Here is a 27,537-nt window from a genome sequence, read left to right as displayed (position 1 = left end):
TGTAGCATAATATTCCAGAAAGATATGAAAGGTAATTATCGGTGGAGTGTTCATAAATACTTTGGCGGGGGTGGAAAATATGAAAATGATATGACTCAGAACTGATATGAAAATCCACTCGCCAGTAATTGGGTTAATAGAAATTAAACCAGATACTGGCCAATGGATCTTCCAGTGAGACGGGGAAAGACTCGAACAGAAATATACAGAGAGCAAAATATAACTTCACAAATAAACTTTAATTCCGTATCAACAAAGTGATCACAACATAATATAGATGATTGAATATGCTTACGTCTTGATCCCACAGCGGCTGACTATCGACTACCCAGGATAATAGACGAGGGAATTCGAGGAGAGGAAGCCGCGGAGCGATATATTTAAATGAGGAAAACGTAAAAGGAAATAGCGCCATAACAAAAATAGGGGGTCAAAAAAGGTCTTAAAAAGGGGGGTAAAAAATCCACCATTTTTAGTACCAAAGTATAGGCCTACATGAACACTCCCTTATTGCAATTTGATATAGCTGAGAAGAATGATTTCAATATGCAAAGTTAATAACTTTTTTCAATTACCTTTTCATTGTATTCTATAATCCCGATTCCATAAAACTATTATTATGTTTGATTAAAGGTTGTTCGCCAGATTATACGTATAGCTTAATCCCAAAGTCTAAATTTAACATTTAAATTTAAAAAACAAAACAATAAGGGCTTGACGCTCTACAGCCTCACCCCAAGCACACACCCCCACCCTACACTACACACACATCCACTCACAATACAGCTCAACTGATCATACTTTTCCTACATTCGACCTTGCATGATTTTTGAGTTGACACAGTCATGAAAATAACTATAGATACTTGACAGACCATTAGTAGCCCAGTTCTGAACCTTTTCATTGATCATTCATAACAATAGGTATCTGATGGATCAGTGAAGATAAGAAGGATTATAATATATCCGTAACCTTGATATTATAGTACATCTCGAGGAAAAAGTGCAATGGACATGTTTTCATTTTATGTTTCAAATATCCCGCGCATGAAAATTGAGTATTTAACCCAAAATGGAAAATGGAACAATTTATTGGAAATCTGTTTTAACAGATTTTTTTGACATCTTTTTCTGCACTGTATTATACCTAAATTAAGAAATTTGATAAATATTCAAAGAAAATATAGGTCATCCAAAAATGTTGATTTTTACACATTTTGGGGCAAAAAAGGAAAAATAAGCAAAAATATCAAAATCTGTTTTAACAACTTCATTCATCAAGTCATAACAAACGGCCTACATTCTAATAAAATATTGAAATTGTGAAAAATATAGGTATTTATTGATTTTCATGTTTTTTCTTGCAAATATGCTAATAATATGCAAATTATTAAATTGCAAAATAAAGTTTCTACATAGCATACATCTTTCAAGTGTGATGTTCAAAATGACAGACATCAAAAAGAGATTCGATGAAATGTAAAGGTGTAGTAACAATTTTGGCATGGACTGTCTGGTTAGGCAAAGTACGGTAAGTTGAGCTGTATATAACGCAAATTTTAAGCTATTTATTTATTTGCTATTAATGTCAATTAGATTAGTATTGGTATTAAAACAATACCAGTTTATGATTTTTTTAAATAATAAAACAATCAGGCTTGTACAAAAACTCATGCCTCGTGCTTTTTTCCTTCAAACATTGACCAAATTATTTCAACATTTGTATTATATATAGACTGGTTCTATTTTGGAACTGTTTATTTAAGCATCTAGCGGCAAGTTCGCGTAAAAGTTGGCAATCAAATTATTTTGGTTAATTTGGGTATGCTGAATTCAACAATTTTGTCTGCCAAGCTATATTGGAACCCAGTGACCCTCAAAAAAAGACCCCAAACCCCCTACATGCTCATACATGTCATGGGGGCAAAAAATAACCATGCTCCAAATTCACTAAAAAAACATGTCAAATTATTCGTCTGGGTCTAAGGATTACAAAAATGTAACATATTTGCATGCAGGGCATATAGTTACCAAGTTAATGATGCTCGACAATAATGTTTGCATGCTATACAGGGGTGAAAATTAAAGTTGCTCCGATTTTCTTAAAACCGGATGCAATCTGATCCTCAAGTTCAAGGGATTCAGGAAAAAATAGTTTTTACTATCTGCTATGTCAAGTTCAGAAGATTGATGATAAATAAATACAAATTCCATTGAATCCTATGGAATCCTACATATATTTTGACTCTTTGTGGTGTAACATGGTAACTAGACATCGCAGATAGTGCAAACTATTCTTTTTCTGAACCTCTAAGCTATGCGAACAATTTGCCTCAACATTTACGAAAATTGGAGCAACTTTGACTTTTGACCCATATACAACAAGCAAATCGCCCTGTGACCTTTTGTGCCCCCATAACTTCTTAACGATAGGTCGTACACGCACAAACATTACATTTCTGGGATCAGCGGGGCCATGCGCATAATTTGACATGTTTGAAAGTGTTATTGGAATAAAAATTAATTTTTGCCCCTACGATCCTATGGGGTCATTTGGGGGTCTTTTTGTGGGTCACGGTCTCAAAATTTTGCTTGGCAGACAACATTAACAGATTCGAGTTCAGCATTAACAAAAATAAGCTGGTTGCCAACTTTTAGGCAAACTTGCCGCTAGCAGCGCGATTTTTCCAAAATAGAACCAGTCTATTACACGGGCCGTCGTTACATTGTTATAAGAACAGAACACGAAGTTGATTTTATTTTACCAAAGTTGCAAGGTGACCCTAAATATGATTATTTCTTTATTACATTTATCGCTCGTACAGATCCTGGATCTGTGAGTACCCCAAGGAAAGTTGTCATCCCAGACGTCAGCTATGTAGACTGCAAACCCTGAATCACACTCACACAGGACACTTCGACAGGCATCTTGGCCAGCTAACAGATATGAGAAGAGATAAAAGTGCAGTGATTAATTGAAAAGACAGAAAACAAAAGGATGAGGTAAGAGCGGGAGAGAAAGAACGAAAAAGAAAGAAAGAAAGAAAGAAAGAAAGAAAGAAAGAAAGAAAGAAAGAAAGAAAGAAAGAAAGAAAGAAAGAAAGAAAGAAAGAAAGAAAGAAAGAAAGAAAGAAAGAAAGAAAGAAAGAAAGAAAGAAAGAAAGAAAGAAAGAAAGAAAACGAAAGAAGAAAAAGAAATTAGAGGTAAAGAAAAGCAAAAACAGAATGGAAAACTTAAGGCATGGGGTATGGGCAAACTTGAAGTACAGATATCTGGAAGCAACGAGTCATCCCAAATCACAGCGGCAGGTAGTCACTGGGCCGCCGAGTGCGAATTTGTATTTATTTTGGAAGGTTCGTGTTTGTTTTAAATTTTGGGGCGTTTTTCCAAAAATTGATATTTTTGGTGATATTTCAAAAAAGCGACATGCCAAAGACAACTCTTTGGGCACATAGTTTGTTATTGTTATATTGCAGTTCTTTTTCACATACCTATGTTACCATTTGCTTTTGTGATTTACTAATATTATATATTTTGTGACTGCAATTTAGCGTTTTCAGTGCGTTTTAAGCTTATCATGAAATTAATATTTAGTCACGCTACTTAGAGACTGATCGTCGACTTTTGCAGGCAACAGAATGCAGATTGGCTCACGATAGATGTCGTATTCCTCTATGTGGGTCACTTGATGATAAAATTACTTTGAATTCCATGTAACAACATACAAATTTGCGTCTGGAATCTGGGTCTGGAACTGATTTTGGAATAGCTATAGACTTCAGCGCCGTATCAAATCTCATAAAAAGGCCACGACTGACGAGTATGTTTTTATGTTTCCCGCACGAAAGCTTGCGTCAACATCTATAGACCTTTTTCTGATGACGTCACCTAATCGATATTGGGGTCTGAGATGTAAACAAACAACATGTGCGTTTCTCACGTGTCCACGATGTAAAAACACCAAATACTGTGTATTTTCTCCTCTGTTTTGTCATATTTCACTTTAGCTTCCATAAAATAATTGTTTAAACAGGAACTGTATACTAGTTACCTTTGTTCCAGTTTGATTTGATGCCATAAAACACAAAAGATACGGAAAAACCGCGATGCTATTTAAAATTCAATCTTTGTTTTGTTTCACAATTTTGTTTACTTTTTACACCGTGGCGAACTAAACGCGTACTGCGAGCTGGCAATTCCGCGCAGGACGCCTAGCGTGGCGCAAAGTTGATCGCGCGCGCCGGCGCGGTATTTGCGTTTGGGTGCTGATGACTCGAATGCTGGACCCCAATATCGATTGATTGGTGACGTCTGAGAAAAAGGTCTATACTATAATTGACGCGATTCCAAATACAGCGCGCCACCTACGATCACGCCTGGCTGAACTACTTCGCGCAGAGCACCATGGGTAAAAGTCGACATCCATGACGCGTCGACGATGTTAACCATCGACCGGCTTTCCGAGGCGCTTGGGAAAATACTTTAGGCTCTCGTTTACAAAAAAGAAAACACTTTCAGGTCTTTAAGCTTTGTTGTAAGTAGGCCTATAATAGACTTGATTAAAAAAATATGATTGAGGATAGGCCTACTTAGACCCTCATATGCATATCCTTTAAAAAAAACCAATTTTTAAACCTTGTTTGTTTTAAGTAGGCCTAATTCTCAATATTTAGAATAACGAAATACTAGTATTCAATACATATTTTAACAGCATGGACAGCGGAAAGGTTTTCTTTCTGCCTCCTTTTTAAAGTTAATTTCGACAGTTATGGTTTAGGCCTACCTCTGTGAATGTTCAGAGTGTTAGGCCTATTCCCACACAAAATAATGGGCATTAAACCCTTATTTTCAAACTTTTCCGAACCCGATCCGAGGCGCTTGGAACAATACTTTAGGCTCTCGTTTACAAGAAAAGAAAACACTGAAAAACATGATTGGGGATAGGCCTACTTAAACCCATGAATATATCCTTTAAAAAAAAACCCAATTTTAAACCTTGTTTGTTTAAAGTAAAGTAGGCTTAATCCTCAATATTTAGAATAACGAAATATTCATATTTTAACAGCATGGACAGCGTAAAGCATTTATTTTTGTTTAATAGGCCTACGATTAAAACGTTTTCGAATATTATTTCAAATGTAAGGCCTACTCTATTCCTAGTCAACCATCTACGGTTAAAACTCGATGTCAAAAATGTTGATGTCTGTGATCGACCATCTAGGCCTATAAACCCGATGTCAAAATGTCAATTTTCGAGTTTGGGTAGGCCTATAAAAGCAAATGCTTTTGATGCAAGACAATTTCAAACAGGAAATTAAATCTAAAACGCAAATTCGTGCCTTTTTTTATTTCTTGTTTGGATATCTTTTCCCATAATTATTACCATGCGTGATACATGATTAAGATAAAAGCTTTTGGTTTTCATAAATCATGTAAATGTTTTGAACGCTTGTCTTATTTTTATAGGCCTAGATGTTTTACATTTATAACCTTTTTACAAACTTGAATAGATATGAATTAATTGTTTTAAAGCATTTTTCGTGTGACGTTCCGGGATGACGTTTTGAAACGCTCTTTGTAGCATGATGTAGGCCTACTGTATGATCACGAAAGGTCGTAAATTTAGAAGCCATTTCCTTCTTATAGCCCTATAAACAAAACACTTTCACGGTCCCCAATGTATAACGTCGGGAGAAAATATATACTTGCACTAAACAAATAAACCTGTTAATTTTTAAAATAAACTCTCGTGGTGCAATTCTGTCAACCAAATTACATAGGCTTATGAACCGGGGGCTGGCGGCTCAGACCCCCGCTCAGACCCTCAATAAATTTGGTGCGGGGGCTCGAATCGGACTACCCTTCTGTATGAATAGGCACGTTTTCATTTTCATTAAGACATGGCCTCCAAACTACATTGTTAAGTATGTTAAGTTATCTTGGTTTTGTCAAAAACATCAACTGCAAATTGCCCCTTATTGTACAGTATATCCTTCACCGTAAGTCGTGTGTGTGTGTGTTGGGCAGGGGGGGATGTCCCAGTTCGCCCCTTCAGTCTCAAATGAAGCAGGCCTAAACAATGCGTTCATCCCTCCAATAAAGTCCATCCCTCTTTACTTTGTAGGTTGAGTCCTTGATCTATGGGCCTGATCCATGATGCAAGAAATGTCGACCCTCCGAATTTAAACCTTTCCAATTTGGTCAAAGTCCACAATGCCGTAAAGGTTCGGCTACACTACAGTTCAGTTCTTTCCACAGTGTTGACTTATAAAAAAAAACATGTATAGGCCTAGGCCTAGGCCTAGGTGTTTAAAATTATCCAATTGAATATTTAGTCGAAAAAGTTTTGATTTTTCAATGTTGTGCCGACCGATAATATGACTAAAAAGAAACTCATTCCAACCAACGTGTGCTATTTGGGAGTAGGCCTAGCTAGGCCTACATTAAAGTAAATTTCCTTGGGTTACCGGGTATGAATTATTAAAGGATAAAGTTGAAATAAAGATGGTATGACATGCAAGAAAGCGGAAGTAAAAATAAAATATGAAAAAGAAACATGAATTATATTAAAATCGGACATGACAATTGTCAAATTCAAACCTTTATTGTGACACGATCTGGTTCATGGGGCCAAAGGAGGCATTTTGAAAATTGTGTTACTGTAATCATTATTATACATTACACGTACAATAGGCTATCATTTTAAACTGAAAACACCAAAGGTCTAGCATACTTGGTTCTAAAGTTATGAAGTTTTTATGCATATTTTCTTGATATGCCTTAAAATAATGATCTTTTAAAATTCATGTACTCTTTTGCAGTTAGAAATTTTCTTCATCTTTATTATAATGCTAGAACTCTATGAGGTATTATTGAACTTATGCATTAAAGTCTCAAATTGAAATATTAACAAAAAATAAATGTTATTTTTATGCGGTAGGCTATGCCTACAAAGTGTTTTTATTGCGATCGTAATTTTTTAATGTTTGATAGTAATATAGGCCTAATTAAAAATACAAATTTAGGCTAAAAATAAAATAAGGACAAATCAAACAATTACAATAATAACAAAAACGGCAAACCAATGTGATGCATGTTTATAAGTAATGAGACATTAAGAATCTTTTTAAAATTTACTTGAATTTCTTTGCTGGGCCTATCCCGCGCGACGGGCCGCTATAAGCGCCATCGTGCAAAAAAAACCCATTTTTAGAAAATGTAGGCCGATTATAAAAACGAAACACCTATAATAGTATGGATGTTCTTAAGTATGCTGGTGTTATATTATTATCGTATTACAATAAATTTAGAAAGAATTAAAACAATTTATTCTTATAACCAAAATAAAACCTATGCGTTTTCCATTTAAAAAAAGGACAGGCCTAGGCCTACTTCGCATTGACTAGGCTCGCGCGTATCAGGCTGAAAAGCATCGTAAAGTTTAAAAAAAGTTTAGAAAATGAATAACAAAAAGGAAACACATCTAGGCCTAGTATCAACATCAAGTTTGCGGGTTTTAGAAAAGGACATCGGTGAATATCAAACTGCAATATTTCACTTCAACACAGAAAATCTCAAAAAAATTCAAAAAGTACTATAAAACATTGTGTTTTTAGAGTAATAAATAATCATAAGCATGGTCAGCTATGGTTGATGAAAAAGGATGTCGACCCCAGACACGGGAAATGCCCATTTTCACTGCCGTCGTTGGTGGCGCGCTGTATTTGGAATCGCGAGAATCACACCACCTCAATGCCTTCGGCAAAATATTTCCCTAAGTTCAGGTGTGCCATTTGCGCATGCGCGAAAGTAGTTTGATTGACAGATTTCACCTCTGACCTCGATCAGCTGTTTTGCGACAGTCATAACACTGACAGAAGTATCCAGTTGCGAAAATCGAATTATTTGCCTCATTTTAGCGACGTGCTTGGACTAGTTTGCAATAGTAATATTAGTATTCAATTCACTGAATATTTAGAGAAGCAAATGACATGATGGATAAGGACAGTTTAAGGCCACGGACATCGAATATACCACGAAAACTAGCTCGTTCACGTAGCGTTTTCGTTGTCCCACTGGCCTACTACACGTAGATTGCCTGGCGATCGGAGTGTTATCGTCAAACACCTCGGACTACACGAAAACATGACGAGATTTGTCCCATTCACCACTGCATCACACAGATCTGTTGTTCATGCACTGTCATGACTGTACATTCATGATCATTGCAATACAGTGTATGTCGTGTATGTGTATACCGTGGCCGTTCTCCTGGCTGAGTATGTTGGGTGTGTTGTTTGTACCTCGACTCTGCAAGGACGGTGAGTTTCTTTTTATAACTCATTAATTTTTTTAATGCACAAGTAAAACTAAACGACACAACATTAATTTTAACTGGCAGTGAGGATTCGCTATAGTATAGACGAATCCAACGAGCCAAGTCATGGTCAGGATTTGGTCGGCTATTAGGCCAAGTAAAATAAAAAACATGTTTCACGTCCGGGTTTTCGAAAAAAAGGAGGAAGAGGGTCTTTTTATTTTCTATTTTTATCACAAAATTGGTGTAAATAGCCATACTTAGAGCTCAGTGTTTTAGCGTATACAATAATGCCTGGAAAAAGGAGGAGAGTTACACCCCCTCAAATGATCACAAAACCTTCCTAACGTGTTTCTTGTATCTTAACAAGGCTATAGAAAGCATCCTAACTTCCTAGACATATATTATGAAAAGTTATAACCGAATTTCAAAAAATAAAATATATTTGAAGAAACCTCAAAAAAAGGAAGCGGGAGGGGCGTGAAACATGTTTATTTTTTATTTGGCCTTATTAGGGTCCCTGCATGCACCAAACAGGTGTTGTGAGTGCCCAATTGGGTGGATTAAACCCGCTTAAAATTTGATGTGAGATTCTTTTGTGTTGTAAACTGTCATCATTCTTTTGTCTGCGTGTAACACGGGTGGTAGAATGCAGTTTAAAATATCCTTCAAAGGCGCATCATTTCACATTTTAGGTGAGATAGTTTGGTCCCCGTCGGCTATGGCCGCCATTAAGAGTGCAGGAATGCGTGACATTTGATTCGTCTATAGGAAAATATGATTTTGACTTCATCTTCAGTCTCAATCCCAACCCACAGCAAGTGAGCAAACATAAAGTCTTGATTTTTGCAGAGTATGTAGGCCTACTATATGTTTACAAAGCAATCGTGTAAAAACAGAATTTTGAAAAATATTCAGGGCTTTCCCTTAGCAAATGTTACAATGGCTTTAATTACAATGTCATACTGTATTGTCTTTCCAGAAACTGGCACACGAAAGGTCCATTCAGCAAGGCATATCTTCCAAAAATCTGAACTATAAACACACACTGAAGCAAAGCACCTGCAACCGAACAGCACAGCTTTCCTTATTGAGGAGGATGTAAGTAATTTCATTTACAAAGTTGTAGCCAAGGGGGTGCAGCACACCACACAAAATGCCAATACCTTATTCCTATGTGTTCCTATATTTAATTCTCAGGCACGACAGGTATATATGAAATGAAAGTGCCCTCTGACAAAAAAAATAAAAGAGAAAATCAGAAGGGCAAAAGAAAAGAAAAGGGACAAGGAACCCTTTTCACCGAAATTAACCTGATCATGACCGAAAATAGTGTAAAATCTGAAATTTTTTGCGTACTACGTCCCAATAAAGCCTTTTTAGAAGCTCAAAGACATACAACCTCTCTATGTATAATTGTATGATGCAACTTTTTTTGCAATGCAGAGTTTTTTTGTGTACCACCTAAGTTTTATTTTGCCCACCTTACTAAAAAAGATGGCTATGCCCATGAAACTATGCACGACTAGTAGACTTAGTAAATTACAGATTAGTGCTTTAAATCTGTCTCCGCTCTCACAGTTCATAAAAAAAATTAAAATTGCAAAATGATTGCAAGTGACTACTTTTGACTTTATGACCTTTGACCTCACACCTATTGAAATAGCATATCATGACTCTGCTACAATAATTTATCATTTTGGAAGGAAAATCTAAAAATTTAAAAAGATAGTACATTAAGGCTTTAGGGGAGTACTACACCCCTGGCCAATTTTGTGCTTATTTTTTGCATTTTTACAAAAATTATAGCACATTGGTGACAAGTAAGATATGTATAGGGCAAGGACTCCCAACTACTGTACTGAAAATTCAGCAACTCAAAGCAAGTAGTTATTGATTTTTTGATCAAATATTGGTTTTCCCTCATTTTTGACTGTAACTCCACAACTGTTGTCTGTGCTGATATAAAATTTCCAGTGCAGTAGTTGAAGTCCTTGCCCCTATAATATACATATCTTACTTGTCCCCAATGCCCTATAATTTTGAGAAAAATGCACAAATAAACACAAAATTGGGCAGGGTGTAGTACTACTATAAAACACACAAACAACCTAGATACCATAATCCTGATAATAATGTGTAATAATTAATCATTGGCTATTATTTTATTTTATTCCAATTTCCAGGTGCAGCAGTACTACTGAGGATACTGGTTTCGTGAAAGACAAAGAGGATGATGGTTTGGAAGTCAACAGCTGGCATCTGTTATCTGTCGCATCACTCGCTAGCCGTACTATAGGGCTTTTTAAACACACTATATCCGAGAACTGCTAAAACCCACTAACCGCTCCACCCAAAAGGGGGCATTAGCAGTCTGGGTTTAGCAGTTCTCTGGATATAGCCAGGTTTTTACTGATATAGCATGGTTTTGGACCACCACAGTCAAAAGGCCGTAGTAGGGCTATCACTCGCATGCATTGAAAACTTTCCCAACATTATGTCAACAATTAAATTTTTTGAAGAAAATCTTTTCTGGAGGGTGAACATTTGATGAGAACTTAAATACTTGCATAAACTAACTAGTAAATGTTTGCTCCAATTATTAAAATAATAAGGACCTCAACAAATGACTCTGACATCATGTGATGTAATCGTAATGCATAGTTCCTTACAGGCTGTAAAAGTTGCATGGAATTATTGGAAATGTTCTAGGCACTTTTCTTTGGTTTGCCTCAAATTCAGCAGTGACGTCAATGTCTTTTCATGGCTGCGCCACACGATCCACCCTTTTTTGCTACACAATTAACTATCCGCACACGATTCAATACGGCGCCCACTAAAATATGCACCTACGTCACTACTGAACTTGAGGGGAACCAATGTATAGCCAAGGTTCCCTAGTCCAAAAATACGGATCGCTAGTCCGAAAAAATAGGAAATGGTTCACAAGTCCAAAAATAAATAAGGTTTACAAGACCTTAGCAATGGAAAATCTGCAGCCATTAGGACTAGCAACCATTTTTTTCTTGGACTAGTGACATTTATGACTAAGCGCACCTTAGGATTAGCGGATGCAGGATAGAGTAATTGTAGACCAAATTGTTTAGTAGCTGCTACTGGTTTACCTTCACCCCCGTAAATATGATGAGTATCCAGTCCACTAATCAAGGGTTTAGGACCAGAAGGCCTAACTGCAATAGCTGCCCCATAGACATTTTGATAATTTATCTAAAATATGACACTTGGCAGCTATTGCAGATAAGGCCTCGTTAATGTCTGTTATTTATTAAATAAATAAAAGAAGACCCTACATGTAAACCCTTAACATAAAACTAAAATAAAAAAAGGTCCTACATGTAAACCCTTGACTTATAAATGCTTTTAAAGGAGTGTAAGTGTTCATAGTTTATTATTGGCAGACACTGTTTCTTTCATGAAAGCTGTGACTGTGCATCAATGCATTCACACCCAAAGCCTTCAGGAAAGACTAGCCGATGTCAGTCAATGCTACAATGTAGTCTTTTGTGAAGGCACCATATTAACACACAAGCTGGACTCGAATTTCAGTCAGGGCCATTGCCTGCAGTTTTTCAGTTTTGGCCTTTGTGCCCCTGATCTTTGTTAACTTCAAGGTGTTCTTCATTCCTCTTGACAAGTGGTGCCAAATGGCCTTGACAAAGGCCCCCCAAATGAAGGTCTGAACAAAAGCCTTCTCAAAAGACTAGTGGCTGCCAATAGACTGTAAATAAATGGTCTTTTGCACTCATTATCTCATACTTCATTACTAAATGTATTTTTACACCTATTTCTCTGGTACATAATTATTAGAAAGACAAGAGTTCATGAAATAAACAAAAATGCATGGTGAATATGTAGCTTTGATCATTGTTTTAATTTATTTTGAGATCTGTAAGGAAGTGAAAAAATAAAAGCACTATTTTTTCATTAAAAAAGTATGAAGAAGGAAGTCCAACAAACCAAAACAGTTGAACACACCTACTTAATAGATAATAAATGATGGGGATTTTTTTACTACATGTATCCTCTATTAGCCACTTGCAGGCTCCGCCATTATGCACTATATATGGGAGAGCCTCGAACTGGCAGCATACATGAAAGGAAGAATTACGTAACCTTACACAGAATGTTATATGACTGGTTCAATTCCCATTCATGTATGCTGCCAGTTCGAGGCTCTCCCCTTTTATAGTGCATAATGGCGGAACCGTGCAAGTGGCTTAATTGTGTGATGGAAGATATCCAATAAAAAGTCTGCACAAAAAGTAACACAGCTGAAATATGCCTATAAGTTCAGAACTAGTAATCGTTTCCACAATATTTCTACATAGAAAGAAGGATGATTTATTTACGCTCATTTTGATACCCCATTTGTGAAATGTCGTTAAATACTGATAACACAGTACATAGTGCTTTTAAAGAAAAACCACAAATTTAAAAGTTGCCATTTACAGCAATCAATGGTTTCAATCAATGACTTCATATCAATACAAATAACCGCAACTTTCAATTCGGGTATTTTTCTTTAAAAACACTGCTGTGTTGTTATTATTGAACGAGATTGGACTAATGGGGTATCAAAATGCGCGTAAATAAATCCTCCTTCTTTCTATGTTGAAATATTGTGAACACAATTATTAGTTCAAACGCTACAGGCATGTTTATAACAGCTGCGTTACTTTTTGTGCAGTCTTTATTTTATAATACAATTCAGCATATTCCCTCTAAGTGATTGTGATCTGGGACAAATCCAAAATTGGATCTAATCTATTAGAAATATTCAATCTAGAATTCAATCTTATTTGATTTTTAATCTAAAAACATTTGGATGGATTTAAAAAATCTAATTTGAATACATCTAATTTGATTTTAATCTAAGGGGTTAAAAATCAATCTAAGCAATTTTAATCCCATATATTAAAATTGAATTAGATTGAATTCTAATCTATTGGATTGAATATTTCTAATAGATCTTAATAAATTTTCACACATTCTGTTACACCTAATTTATGAGTCCCGACTTTCAACACAAGTATTGTTCTTCAATTAGTGAGATTGAAGTGCGTTTCTGAATCCGGTCATTATTTTTAATATTTCATTTGTTCCATGACTTCCATCTGCCTCCGCTGCAAAATGTGACATGAAATGGCTCACAGTGGCTTTGGTTAATGGTGTCTGGCAGTTGGTTGTTACTTGTACAGTGTAGCTCTGACCTTTTAGTAGGCCTGAAAAAGAAAAAGAGGATTTTAGAAAATTTGTCAGGGTAAAGCTGGGACAGTGGCACAATCCCCCGCAGGGGGCTGTTACAGCGGCTTGGTTTGAAATCCTTGCCCACCCACTTCCCCCAAATGAGCACATGCATCTGTATTCCCCAGCCCCCCCTTGGCGGTGGTGGCAGATTTACCCCAGCTAGCTGTTCCCTTGATTGCAATGAAAGTGTAGTTTTGCCACTGGTGCCCCAATCCCCCTCCACCATCGGTTGCACACCACAGGGTTCATTTATGTGCCATATTAGGGGCTGTGCAATAATTATCGGGGGTAATAAAATGTCCGAACGACCCACCAAAAATAGCTTGCCCCCCCTCTCAGCCTGCAAAATAATCGCTTTCCTCCCTCTTTTGGCCTGCCAAAATCTTTGCCCCCAACACATGCCAAATTTTTGGGATCCCAATTTGCAAACCTTAAAAGGTCTAGATATGTTGCGAGCACAGCGAGCATGAAAATTTGCATATTTCAGCGTTTCCATACTGTTTTCCTAAGCCTTTTAGAGCATTTTATTTAAAAGGCACCCCATGAATGTGTGCCAAAATTGCTTGCCCCCCCCCTCGGATCGCTTGCTTGCCCCCCAATTTTACCCTCCTTCCAGGGCTCATAATTATTGCACAGCTGAGCCCCTTATAGGTATAAAGGGGCTATCATTTTCTTCAGAAGGGGGGGTCATGAATATACTGGGGGGTCATAGAATTTTAAGACCAAAAATAGGGGGTTATAATTTTGTAGCAATCAAAATAGGGGGTTATAGAATTATTAAGGGCTGGCGAATGGTGTAACTTTTCTTACACTTTTTTTGAACAAAATGTGCACACAATCTTTATACAATGCAAGATTTTTGCGCTCTCCGTGCGCCTTCTTTACGCTTATGGTCAAAAATTTTAACGCGTTTCGTGTACTCCGCTCTAAAATTTTGACAGAAGGGGGGGTCCTAAAATTTTTTGACCCACGATAGGGGGATCGTAAAAAATTTTAGCCCGCGATCCGCGATGGAGGGGGGGTCATAAAAATTGACTTCAGTCACCGACATATTCATGACCCCTGCCGAAGAAAATTACATCCCCTGAAAGGTGAATTCAGTCAAATTTTGCCATCAAACACTGCATCATTTTATATCAAATTAAACTCCTTGATTATAAAGAAAGCCAAAACTGAAAATCGTTTTGTCATAGCACTTTCCGTAGCAAAATTACATCTTGTCACAGATTGACTTTCATGATATCAAAAAAACATTCAGCCAACATTAGAAGCTTCAATTGGCAAAACAAATCAGGATCTAGGCTCATGATGGAATTTCCGGCTCATGACAGAGCAGCTTTTCTACGGTGCGGGAACTGCTATCAAAATCCTCTAAAATTCCATGTGCGATTCTCTCATTACAAAAATAAATCATATATTTGGGTCAAGTGAAGTATTGACAACATATTCATATAGGTTTCCTTGACCGATCTTTTCTTTACGAGGAAAATTTACAAAATATTGTTGTACTTTAGCCTAGTCGTAAGAGATTCCCATTGAGTTTACATGTACGAACCTGTTATTCCCACCTAGACCATGCCAAAAACATGCCCACATTTCAACTCGATTATCTACCAAACTGGTCATAGATCTCCAACAATTTTTGATATGACATAAATGAAAGTGTTACTTACCTAATGTATCCATTTTCAGTCGAGATCTATGACTGGAATTCCTGTAATTCGTTGCCAAATATTGGTATTTTCCTCATTTTGCACCACACAAACCAATGGAAAAAGTTACTTCCGGGTTGCCGAGAAGGCAGGGAAAGTAGGCGGGGCTTGTGAGAACAACTTCTAGAATCGTTTGAGTCGGGACGGTAGAAACACCGAGTGCATTAAAAGTAACGAACCCAATGTGGTGGTGTGCGCGAGAATTCTTTGTAAATGCCCTGCTATGAACTTGATATGTAGACTTAATTGGGTACTGTAAAAGCACCCACTTTACTGGGTTGGCACCTGGTCAGTAGATAATCCTACAAGGATACAGTCAGTAGTTTAACATGGTCTGAGCATGGTGAAAGACCCATTATTGATTAGGCGCGGATAATAAAAGCACATGTCCTTTGCGTGCATAGCAGAAAATTACAATAGAATGTTTGAAATTTTCTAACTAAAATACTAACTGCATTCTGCATTATGTATGTACGTATTTATTTATTTAGGCCAATGCCTATTTATTTATTTATTTATTTATTTATTTATTTATTTATTTATTTATTTATTTATTTATTTATTTATTTATTTATTTATTTATTTATTTATTTATTTATTTGGTAGATTAGTAAGTAATTAGTAATATTCCATGATTCATCGGTTTATTATTGCTTGTTGATAACTTGATTGATTGATAGTCATTTCACATTATATTCCTAGTTTATAGCAGAGAAGATGTAATAAAGAGGAGGGTCAACAGAATTATATCCTTGAGATAATCCCGTAGGTAATCCTGTCGCATCGATTCATAGTCCTTTATTCTCAAGTAGTTAAACACCCACTTGAAATATCCTATGATGTTATGTGTGTGACCGCCCATGGTTGACCGATTTTCACTTCAGAATTGGAAATATTTCCAATGTTTCTATAGAGAATTTGTTGAAAAGTATGAAACGCGTGTGTTAAGGATCTGCTGCTTGGATGGAATACCACATGTGGATAATACAAGAAAGAAATCGAGTGCTGTAAAATTTTCCCCCAAATCCGCCCTTTTTTTGTAAATATATACATTTCTAAAGAAGAAATTTTTAGGATTTTTTAGAGAGGTGACGATTGTTGATCATTTCTATTTTATTATTTTATGTATTTTCCTGTCATTTCCTGCAAACCTAATAAAGATATTCTGATAATTGAAAACGTTCTTTATCATAAATAATAGAGGCTGAAAGTGGCAACAAGCAGCAAAAATTATAATTTGCCATGGAACTTCAGTCATATTTTATCCGAAATCTGACAAGATGACAGGGTCTGCATGCATGGTGTGCATGGCATGATGACATGCACACACTGACCTATCCCTAAAAGCAGTTAGCTGCAACTTGTGTATCACACCCAACGCTCTGCAGGGTCTATTGTTCTATTGTTTCCGATTAGAGCGCTGACATATTGGAAAATGTTGCCAATCAATATTCATGAGAGTGTACATTCAACGTCCAGTTTGCGAAATTGGATGAGTTGTGTTTGGTAGGTGTGAGCACGTGTGGCCGAGTGGATAAGGCGCCCGACTCATAATACATAGGTTGTGAGTTCGAGCCCCGCTCGTGCCAACGTGTTGTGTCCTTGGGCAAGGCACTTTATCATCATTGCCTACTTGGGGGGATGTGGTTGGGTTGGATTGATGTTTGTATAGTTGTTTGTTTCAATGTTGCAATATTGGCGCTGATTAAGCTGCTGCCAGCAAAATTGCATTGTGTCTGTTTAGGTGTGTTTAAGGGTAGATGGGGTATTGTTGGTCGAAGCAGCCAAAAAAATCGATTTTTATTGTCTAAATAAATATATTATTGAAAAGTAACACTTTGATGTTTTGTAAAAGTTCATTATACAAATCATATACTTTGAAAACTTGCTTAATTTATTGTTGTTAATAAGTGATGTATATTTTACAAAAGTGTTGTCGTTTCAGCCCTCTTTACAACATAACTCAAGAACCACAGGACCTACAAAATATTTCTGTGATATTTGAATTCTTCTACACGCTCGCAAGGAAATGAGCAATGCAATTTTTTCAAAGCTTTTTACCATTCGCAAGATGTTGTGAACTACCAAATCGCAACACTTTAAAATAGTGTATTACCTTAATGTACAATTCTAGCAATTTGACCTGCGGGTCACGATTAGAGTTTGAAATAAAACCTTTCTTTCTTTCTTTAAATACATCTGACTGGGCGTTATAATTACGTAACGAATAAAGGCATTGACATCATCGAATGGCTGCCCAGTGCTGTTATGTGTTTAGTTATTATATAGGCCTAATAATTATTATTAAAATGTATTTATCATTCCTTTCTTTTCCCTTCTCTGTACTTATTCTTTCCTAGGCCTACACTTTATCACTCCCTCGCTCTCATTGTCCCCTCTCACCCTCCCTCTCTCATTCCCATCATTTTCCTTATATTTCTATTTATCTACTTGTCTTTATTATATCTTTTTATTTCTCCTTCCTCCAGCCCTCTCTCATTCTCCATATCCCTCCTCCCTCTTCCTCCCTCCTCCCTCCCAAGACTTCTCACAGAGGTGAATCTGCCCCTCCCCAACCCCCTCCCCTCTTTGGGTACGCCACTATTTCTATACCAATCTCCTTCTTAAAATATAATTAAATGGAAATTTCTTAAACACAACCTTTAAAGGCCTATACTTACATGTATAGTATAGCGATTACCATTATAGTGTAATATAGATACATGGACTGGACATGGCAGCCTTCATACATTCTAATGTGTAATCGTTCAACAAGAGCATTCAATTTATTTAAATGAAACGCCTAACGTCAGGTGGGTGGTAAAGATGATTGCATCGACAGCTAAAGCCTCCTCATAGACTTCAGCCCCACACAAGCACACATTTGGGATACGTGAGTACAATGGTACCACTTTACACATGACTGCCCTTACACATGACTGTAGTGTGGTCACTTATTGATACTCGCATGTTGTGTAGAGCGTTAATATGATGCCGGATCAGTGACCAATTTAATGGCGGAACCCTTTATTCGAAACAATGGTACCACTTTTATGAATAGCCTGTCGCAACTTCTAATCGGCATCAAACGAACAAAAGATTATATAATCTATTGCGACTCTATTTCTATTTAAAAGCTCTTTGATCACACCCATCCCGGGTTCAAACCCCATTGTGGTATTCTATTGTAAAGCAGCTAAATAGGGTGATTCATCATTTACTTTGAATGAGCGGTCTCACACATATTTTGTTTGAGGATAGCTTGTTCAACCTCCTCTTTATTACATCTTCTCTGTTTATAGGTACACCCATCGAATGTGTGTCATCAGCCCTCAGATCGGCCCTCAGACACACACATACAGGCATAGAGTTCTGCAGTAGCATGTTTTGTTGACATTTTGTGTAATGTTTATATCCATGACAGTTCTAATACCATCATCAGACAACTCAAATACAAAGGATATCAGTTGGCAATCTTAATGTTATGCAATCGAGTTTACAACACTCTCACTCTTACAATGAGCAGAAAGTCACTGAGTCACGCAATTCAAGTGCCAATATTGATTACCTGAAGTGGCCTACTGCAAATGACGGACCAGATATAACCTGTCTGATTTACTTACCGTCGTTTTATCTTTTCAGTTTCTGTTTCCGTATCCGTAAAAGTTTTTGTAAGTCATTGTTATTCTGAAGTGGTAGTCTCCCAGGTGTGACCAATCTTTTATTCTAGCCTTTTGTTAGTTACTGAAAATTTGAAACTCGTGAATTTCAGTTTTCGTTTTGGTAAGTTATATATTGATTTTTTACATAAAACCTTGAGATGTGCGGTTGGGTGCTAATCTAGACAAAAGAAGAGTCTAAATTTTACGGTCCTAAATTCGCGGTAAATTGTACGGCTTCAATTGACTTGTGTTTGGTGTATATGCACTTACGCCTAGACGTAAATATATACTAACCATTTGCCAAGTTATAAGCAAAAGTCTTTCATATTGGCGATGAAACGAGCGTCTAAAATAGTCAAATACCTCCCAATGAGGCGCGTACAAGTGGTGATTTAGGAATCATGTTTTATATTGAAATGCAATACAAAAGAATTGCATTGGAGCAAAGATAATGTATTCTATTCATTCGTACCAATGGCAAGCTAACCTGGTAATTGGTTGGGTCTATATGCAAGGCTCGGGTTTATTTTAAATGTTTATTTTTGCAGAGCTTATTTTCAGTCATGGATCATACTGATAAATTTCGCAAGGGATGGAGAGGGAGGGAGGGAGGGAGGGAGGGAAATACTTGAGACTGAACAAGTGAGAGTGGGAGGGGTGAGGAAGAAAGAGAGGAGAGGGAGAGACGGAAAGACTAGAAAAAGAAGAACTCGAGAGGAGAGAGTATGGACCGGGAGGGAGTGGGGAGACTGATCATGGGGGGGCAGGAGGAAGCAAAATAGGGAGTAGAAATAGACATTGATGGAAGGGCGACACTGTGGCCATGCACAAGTGCTTTGGGGCTCGACAGGCTCATAAGCGGACCTTTTGTGATTTTAGGGCTTATTTGCAACGTTTTTACAGAAAAAAGTGGACTTTGTCATTCGGATTGGCATGCATTTTGTCAAAATAATGTAGATCAATTTACCAATGTAAAGACGAGAGGGCGCTAGACCATTAAAAACACTGGTGTTAACGTAATCTTTTCTCTCCCGGTTTTATTGACATTAAGCAATCACCTCTATTGAAATAAGCTGATTGGTACTGCAGAGTTAACAATGAAGTCAGATTACAGTAACTTACTGAATCCCTTGCGTTTTCGTATCTGAACAAAAGACTTACGGAAACTGAAAACATAAAAAGACCCTTTATATTTTGCAATAACAAAACCATGTTTTCCTTGGTTTTGGTATGAAATTGAGCAAATAAAATTAATTGTCATGTCAATTTGGAGTTATTAGGGGCAACTAAAACTGATATGAGGTAAGTTTTATATGTTTGGAATCTGTATTGCCTATTCTGAAGGAATTATTGCCATGTAAACAAACCATCCCTTGGCCCATATGGACATGGTGTACTGCTTTTCAGTACCCTGTTTTCCATGGGTGACTGTAGGAACCTATGGATTCGATCCATGTAGTTTAGGCCCCGTATCCATAGGCTGTTCCTTGTGGCGTGTACCTTTGTTCCGTGCGGGGTTCCGTGTTCACTTGTTCCCGTGTGACCTGCCACACAGACAACAAACCTTTGTTTTGCTTAGTGGCCGCTAAGCCAAACAAAGGTTCGTTGTCTGTGTGGCAGGTCACATGGGAAAAAGTGAACACGGAACAAGGCACACGCCACAAGGGAACAGCCTATGGATACTGGGGCCTTAGGCAAACCTCATATCCACACAGACAACGAACATTTGTTTTGCTTAGTGGCCGCTAAGCCAAACAAAGATTCGTTGTCGGTGTGGCAGGTCACATGGGAACAAGTGAACACGGAACAAGGGCACACGCCACAAGGGAACAGCCTGTGGATACGAGGCCTTATAGGCCCTATGGAACGTCTATTAAATTTGAATAGCATCGTACATTAGATAAATAGGCCTATCAGTATTGATTTATTCTATTCAGCAATATCAAGGATTACTATCAAACTTCTCACAGCTGATGGTCAGTTGGCTTAGTGGTAACGAAATGAGTTTTATAAATTGGAGGTCCCGGGTTCGATTCCCAGCTCTGCCTATTTTTTTTCAAGGCTGGGAAAAAAATGCAATTTCTGAACTGCAAACTTATTTGGCGCGCGATCTGAGCTTGTCATTTTCTGGTGGCTGTGTCTGTTACAGGCACACTCCCTCTGGAATCCAAACCAGGTTCATGCCCATTACACTTAGGAAAAGAACGAATCAAAAATTAAAGTAACTTTGGAACAAGACCAAAAAGAGATGTAAAGAAGACAAACAAACAAACAAAAACAAAACACGCAACTTACTATCTTATTATATTCCTAGAATATCAAGGCCTGAATTTATATAATACCTGCCGTCTGCTACGATCACATCGCCTGAAGAGCTATTAATACACACGAGTCTTGGAATATCAGAAACCTGAAGTATCTGGGCGAGCTCTTCCTATGTGATTCAGAAAAAAGAAGACGAAAAGGAAAATAAAGAAAATAAAGAACAAATGAAATTGAAAGATGTCTAAGGTATTTAGACTAATAAGGTAAGATGAATCATATTTTTGTGGAAAAGAAAGAACGAGTTCAACATAATTTCCATGGGCGTCAGAATCATAAATATTCATACTTTGCTTCATAATTAAATAGTAACATATTTTGAGTACCGGTAGGGGCCTACTCTTTATATGGTGCTAAAATTAAAGATAATATAAATATGTGTCTATGACGTATATTTAACTGGTATACCGAAAGTGAAATTGGAAATAATTTTGAAATAACGTGACCACCTTGTAGCTCTGCCAAACATTCTATACGGAAACCCACTGAAAAATAATTTTCTGTTTCACTGACCTAGACTTGCTTCAAGTCCTTGGGTGTTCTTAGTTAATAGTGAGTGAATGAAAATTATATGTAGCCTTCTCAAAAGTAGTGTATTTCTCTCCTAGAATCTAAATAAGTTATTCAATCACTATATTATAGGCAGTTGTAACAAACAAATTTATACAATTTAGAAAATAGTATTGTAGAATATGTTACATATTATTGATTGTATTGTGTTTTACTTGGTCGTCAAGGTAACTTTTAAGCTACTACATAAGCTTTGTTTCAATAAAATCGGTGGTCTACAAGCGACGATATGGCCAATTGTGTAAAGTATAATAGTCCTAATACAGTTTGGGCCACTTTCGTGTCTTTGTGTAGGAAAAATGACTGAATTGAGTTGAATCATGAACCATCTGGTCGGTGCTCTTAAGATGGGTAATTTTAAACAATGGGACATTTCAAGTGGTATTTTAATTTATAAATTTGAAATAAATATTATATTATTTATTTACTAATGTCAATTACGTGAAAGAAAAGCATGAAAAACTTTTGCTTTTGTTCTGAAATCTTTGACGATAAGCATGAAAGTTCATTCTATTCGGTACAAACTTGATACGTGCGAACATGGCAAAAAGTAGCCCAACTACATGTACAGGGCTATTAAGTAAAATCGGGCATAGCGTTTGTGCCTGAACTATAAAGAAACCAAGTAAGTTTTTCTGTTAGCCAAGATATTACTGATTCTACAGCGTATCACATTTACACCATCAACCCTTTGTTTTTATCTAAAAGCAAAAATGCAATTGCTAATCATGAAAGTCAATTTTACGCAATGCAAGCTTGATATGCGCTAAAATGTCAAAAGTGGCCCAACTCGTTTTCTGGACGATTTAGTTAATTGAGCATAGCGTTTAAGCCCGAACTAGTAAAGAAACCAAGTAAAGTTTTTTTTTCTGTTAGTCAAGATGTTACTGATTCCACTGCATATAACATTGTTGCCATGATCTCTTTCATTTTTTTCTAATATGCGAAATTGTAATTGTATAATTTTTATTGTTACAGTCTGTAGGCCTATATGCTGTGCAGTTAACTTCCAATGCCCAAAACACACTCTCCATGTTATCATGGTCATACGTTATACAAACTTCTTGATTAGGGAGTGTTCATAAATACTTTGGTGGGGGGGTGGAAAATATGGGGGATCAAAAAGGGGGGATCAAAAAAATTCAGTCCTTAAGGGCTGGGGTATGAACGTTTGGACAGTATTTATTTTGGGACATCAGAGCACATCAGACATATCGAATTGCATTCTGAATACGAAGAATGTCATTCTGATATCAAATAATTTTGATTTTTGAAATTCGCAATTTAATACACATTTTATGGCAAATCATTAAAATTGATATTTTTGATATTTAACAGTACTTGAAGTAAACTTTATAAATCTGATGATTTATACTTAAAGTGTATGTAGGTGGGATGAAAAGCCGACGATCAATTGAAAATTTTGACCTTTCGTATTGAAGATATGGATTTTTCCCAAAACACCACAAAAAAAAGGTCTTTTTGGGAAAAAATCCATATCTTCAATATGAAAGGTCAAATTTTCAATTGACCGTCGGCTTTTCCTCCCTGCTATATACATACACTTTAAGAATATATCATTAGATTTATATAATTTACTTCGAGGACTGTTATATATCAAAAATTTGAAAAATATCAAATTTGTATAATTTGTCATAAAATTTGTATTATATTGTGATTTTCAAAAATGAAAATTATTTGATATCAGAAAGACATGCTTCGTATTCAGAATACAATTCGATAGGTCGAGGTGCTCTCATGTCCCACAAAAATACTGTCGAAACTCAATAAACGCTCATTTTAGATCCCTTAATAGCGGGGATCAAAAATATTTGAGGGTAAAAGTCCGGGGTAAAATGTATGAGAAGGTATGCACATTCCAAATTTCTTGCGCGCTCCGTGCGCATGAACTCAGTGTTGAGTATTCAATTGTGAATTCAAATCAACAAAATGTACGCACTTTACAATTTGGGTGTAACACTATGACTCCAATTAGTAACATGCGCGTATTTGGGGGGGGGGGCTTTGAGGGCGCCAGCCCCCCGGGGTAAAAGCAGGGGCGGCCAAAATGAAGGGGCGGTGGAAGAAGAAGGGGCGGCAAAAACACAAAGGGGGTGGCAAAATTGAATTTTCTTCATCCCCCCGGGTTGGGGCAGCCACGGTACGCCACTGAGCAACAACTCGATCCAAACGGTAATTTTGAGCTAAGGCGACGAAAAAAAGAAATCCTGTTCTACGGGCGGACGGACCTTTCAAGTAGGGTCGGTCGTCGGCTTTTTTTTGTTTTTTGAAAATAACCCAAAAAATCACTAAAATCGGTAAATAATTTGCAATTTTAGAAAATAAAAAAAAAAAAATGTTGTTCCTGAAATTTCCGAAATTTGGGTCGGCATTCATTTGATAGGGGGATGGTCCATACAATCATTCCCCCCCAATGTTGATGCCTGTGTATGGGTTTCTGACCAAATTAACCCCATATTTGGTCATTTAAACCTGAAAAACCTAAGGGGGCACACCACTAAATCCTTCCGCATTTGGTGTAACCCTGTATTATAGTTACGGTTAAAAATAGCGCCTGAGCGAAATGTATCAGCCTCTCGAGGGTACTAAATTTAAGTGAATCATGCTTGTTTTTATGAAATGAATAGAGTAGGACCTCAACATTAAAAATCTGTTCAAAAATTTTTCAAATCGATTGTGAATTAGTGACAGGCTGTCGGAATAATATCTAGGCCGGAACAGGTAAGGAGGCGATATTGTCGGCTGAAATTCGTGAGGGCGCTGTTCAGGTGCCCGTAGCTCAAAAGTTCGACTAGCTTGGTCACAATTTTTTTTTTTTTTTTTTAATTTCAGACTTTAAGAAAATCCATACGACATTTTCTCATTTTCGTAACTAAGGGTAGAAAACCGAATTTACTTTCTTGTGTTTTACCGTGTATTTCAATGGGACGATTAATTAGTGGTGTGCCCCCTCCGAAGGCGCTTTTTCAACCGGGCACACCGACATCGCCTGCCTAATAATTATTTGGTGCAGCAGAGACACTAAAATGAATACACGGGATCGATACACGTGAATTGCTATGCACGATTTTGATATCAGACGAAAATCTTCGGATACCGGGTTAGAAAATGATGAATATCTCCCGTAAATGATTTTTGTGTCAGTTCCTGCAGAACTGACACCTTCTAGTACAGGTTTGACGAATCGAATCTGTGACGTCAATATTAATATCGATATCAATTTAAGGCTGTTCTAGTTAAATTACATACTCATTGGCATTTTGGCTGTTCCATTTAATTTACATACTCAACATTTCCCTGTCGTATAGAGTTATATTTTTGTACACAACAGGGATGTTACTATTGTTTTAACTAAATGAAGCATACTTTTGCTTTTATCTTTCTTTGTCCTTTATTAATTATAAATTAGGTGATTTAATTAATATAATTCTTTGTTTCAGCGACCCAGGGGTAAACAGACAAACAAAAACATAGGTCAAAATCCTTCAATTTCTGTGAAAATTGAACAAAAAGTACCCAAATCCCTACATTTTATTATCTCCCTGTGTTATAGACAAATTTTATACGTCACATTTAAAATCATTTAAAATGACTTATAAATTGCCTTATTCATCGCGCCGGGATGCGCGAGGTATTAGTGTTTACTTCTGAATCGAACGTGGGGACATGGGGAAAGCCTGAATATAGTAAATTATAATTACCTTCATTTAAATATTTATGATACTTTTATTAAAACAAATATTCAAGCGATGATAGTGTGTAATATAAAAAACATAAAATTTCACTATTTTCAGAGAAAATAGTGCTTTTAGACAAAACGATAATTTGTTTTCTGCATAGAGGTTGATTTATTAATTGAATTGAGCATGCGTGTTGAGAATTTCTTTCGTAAAATTCCCTTTAAAAGGAAAGACCGGAGGGAAAGCTTAAAAGCAATGTCACTTATACGTCAATTTGAAAATATCAATTATTGATCCAATTCCTTTATAAAGGGACGTGTCTGTCATTTTTGCTGAACCATGAAATGGTCCGCCTATATGAGTGTATGTTACTAGCTTACTAGCTAACTGACTAACCATTTGGTCTGAAATGGACATACTAGTATCTCTAAATGCCACGAAGGTATGACCCCATGAGGTGTCATATGAAAGAGGAAAACATAAAGAATATAATAAAAATATTTCCAAACGTCAGAGGTCATCCAGGGGTCACAGGGGTCAAAAGGTCATTTTAACCGAAAATGCTCCGATTGAGCTTAAATTTAAATGCAATGATCCTTTATATGACATTCTTAACATTTAAAAAATATTTCAAAATTCATTTAAGGTCATTAAGGGGTCATAAAGTGGTCAAAGGTCAAGTTTTTTCAAAATGCTCCAATTGAGCTGAAATTTATATGCAATAATCCTTATGACATTCTAAACATTAAAAAAATATTTTAAAATTCATTTAAGATCATTAAGGGGTCATAAAGGGGTCAAATGTCAAGTTTTTCAAAATGCTCTAATTGAGCTGAAATTTATATGCAATGATCCTTATGACATTCTAAACATTTTAAAAACATTTAATATTCATTTAAGGTCATTAAGGGGTCATAAAGGGGTCAAAGGTCAAGTTTTCCAAATGCTCCGATTGAGCTGAAATTTAAACGCAATGATCCTTATGACATTCTAAACATGTTGAAAATATTTTAAAATTCATTTAAGGTCATTAAGGGCCATTACAGACTCCGGGTGACAGTGGTATAGGCCTACCACAATATACTGTCGAAGCCACATGGTTCAGCTATGGTGCAGTTATCGCTCTAGTTATTTTGGATCTTTGGTTCTCAAGTGCCATGATAAGGTGCTCAGAAGGTGAAGGTGTGTCGGGGTGGGTCATGGGATGTCATGGTTGGTCAAGAGGTGTCATTGAGAGTAAGTGGTGGGTCAAGGGTTTCATGGTTGGTTAGGGGTGTTATACTGGGTCAATCTATAGTTCTTTTTGACATCGGTGGTCAAGGCCTAATATCATTGGTTTAAAGAGATATGGACACTTTTTGTACTTTTGTGCACTTTACCCTCTTTCTTTTTAACCAATCATCATATAGATTCGTGCGATATGTCAAACTTTTCCTCTGGTCTTAAGGAACAAAAAAGTCAGCGGTCGCGTATCTGTAGGATTATTGGTTAATGAGATATAGTCACTTTTTTTGGTCTTTGTGCACTTAACCCTCTATCTTCTTAACCAAATAGCCTAGAGAGTCGTGCCATATGTCAAACTTTTCGTCTGGTCATAAGGAACAAAAAAGTCAGTGGTCGCATATCTGTAGGATCATTGGTTAATGAGATATAGTCATTTTTTCTACTTTGTGCACTTAACCCTCTAGCTTTTTAACCAAATATCCTAGAGAGTCGTGCGATATGGCGAACTTTTCCTCTGGTCATAGGAACAAAAAGTCAATGGTCGCGTATCTGTACGATCATTGGTTAATGAGATATAGTCACTTATTGTACTTTGTGCACACATCTTTGTATCTTTTTAACAAAATATCCTAGAGAGTCGTGCGATATGTCGAAATTTTCCTCCGGTCGTAAGGAACAAAAAGGTCAGTCAGTGGCCGCATATCTGTAGGATCATTGGTTAATGAGATATATTCACTTTTTGTACTTGGTGCACCTAACCC

The 27,537-nt window shown here is 36.7% G+C and overlaps 2 long non-coding RNA genes across 2 annotated transcripts; one reads left to right on the top strand and one right to left on the bottom strand.

The window, feature by feature from the left end:
* Positions 1-220: 220 nt before the first annotated feature.
* On the bottom strand, positions 221-21,383 carry LOC140168222 (uncharacterized). The gene is made up of 2 exons (XR_011861161.1): positions 21,255-21,383; positions 221-2,936 (listed from the first exon to the last, which is right to left on the bottom strand). It is a non-coding gene; the product is annotated as an uncharacterized lncRNA (long non-coding RNA).
* LOC140168221 (uncharacterized) lies at positions 7,833-10,701 on the top strand. Its single transcript, XR_011861160.1, has 3 exons — positions 7,833-8,321; positions 9,300-9,418; positions 10,504-10,701. It is a non-coding gene; the product is annotated as an uncharacterized lncRNA (long non-coding RNA).
* Positions 21,384-27,537: the final 6,154 nt, after the last annotated feature.

Source organism: Amphiura filiformis, chromosome 13, assembly GCF_039555335.1.
Source record: "Amphiura filiformis chromosome 13, Afil_fr2py, whole genome shotgun sequence".
Lineage (NCBI taxonomy): Eukaryota > Metazoa > Echinodermata > Ophiuroidea > Amphilepidida > Amphiuridae > Amphiura > Amphiura filiformis.
This window is presented reverse-complemented; position numbering and strand designations above follow the sequence as displayed.